Source organism: Globicephala melas, chromosome 11 (assembly GCF_963455315.2).
Source record: "Globicephala melas chromosome 11, mGloMel1.2, whole genome shotgun sequence".
Classification (NCBI taxonomy): Eukaryota; Metazoa; Chordata; class Mammalia; order Artiodactyla; family Delphinidae; genus Globicephala; species Globicephala melas.
The window spans coordinates 40,855,824-40,857,396 of NC_083324.2; positions in this window are offsets into that span (position 1 = coordinate 40,855,824).

The window sequence follows — 1,573 nt, forward strand, 5'->3', positions numbered from 1 at the left end:
CAGACAGACACAGACACACACCGGGGGTGGGTTAGCCTGACTGGGGTATCCTGTGAGTGAGTGTGTGTGTGTGTGAGTGTGCGTGTGTGTGTTGTACTTTAGACGTGAATACACCGGGTGGGCGGGCAGATACATAAATAGCCACACAGGCAGGTACAGCAATTGACCCTGACTATTCCTGGCTGGGGGCTTGGGCCATTTGCAATGCAGCTCCACACCCTGAGCCACAGAGGGTGTTTGTGTGGCCACTGGAGGCAAGGACACAGCTGGTGCTCGGTGGGGTGGGCTGGGGACAACCCTGGCTCTGTGGGGCCACCACAGCTAGGTGTGGTCTGCAAGGGGACAGGGAGGGAGGCTCTCCCAGCTACCTTTCCCTCTTCTGCTGTCATCACTACCATCACCTCCTGCCTTCACTTCCACCACTGCCATCCCGGTCCCCTGCACTGCCTTCATTCCTGTCACTGTCTCCTTGTCATAGCTGCCCATCCCACCCTCCCTTCCTGCATCCCAGTCTGGTGCCCCCTTCTGGTCCAGCTTGGGCTGCTTGAGGGTGAGTGAGAGGAAAGAATGAATCTGCTATCGACCGGGCTTGCAGCTGGGACTGGGGGCCAGAGGGCTGTGTGCACATGCATTGTCTGTAGGCTCTGGGAAGCTCCATCCTGCCCTGGGCACTCCCTTTGTCTCTGGTCCTCCTCAACAACCCTCCCTCCCCTCTTTCTGAATCTGTCCCCACCTCTGTCTCTGTCTTGGTCTCTGTGTGTCGGTCTCTGCCGTAGTTGGGGTCCCCGTCTCCAGTTTCTCTATGATGGCCCAGGGGAGCTGGTTCCTCCTCCCAGCCAGCGCAAACTGTTTGCCTGAGACAGTTGGTCCATCCAGTCAAACAACCACCCAATTCAGACTCCTCGTCTGACTGACAGGGTTTTTTTCCTCTGCTAAATTTACTTGCATTTTTGACTGAATTGGCCATTCAACAGAGGTTGTGTCCACATGCCCCTACCCCGCCCCATGCCAACAGATGAACAAGCTCCCAGATGGACACGCACACAGAGCCAGGAGTGCCCAGGCGTGCTCCTACACACATGTGGTCACAGCCTCGTGTGACACACGCCCACAGGATCACACATGTGTTCCCATCCTCCTGCCCACAGTGATGCATCTGAGCACACACAGACTGCACACATCTACCCGCTCACATACACGTTCATACCTCATAACGTGGGGACAGAGTCTGTACACCCTCAGACCTACTCTGGGGAAATTTTGGAGAGATGGAGATCTGGGCAGAGCCCCCGCCCAGCAGCCTGGGGCAGCCACGGCCCCTCTCCTCTGAGGCCAGCTCATCCTCCTTCCTCTGCCTTCAGCCTCTAGGTGGGGTTTCTGGTCATCTCAGGCCGCTGCTGAACCCCTGCAAGCCTCAGTAGCAGCTCCCAGACCCTGATCCTAAAAGGGGACTCTTTTTTTTCTTCCAAGGACAATAAATATTTGCTCTTTGGGAAACTGCTGGTGGGAGAGTACAGGGTTTGGCCCAACGGCGGGGAATGTCCAGGGCAGTTCAGAGAGGCCGCAGGCCATG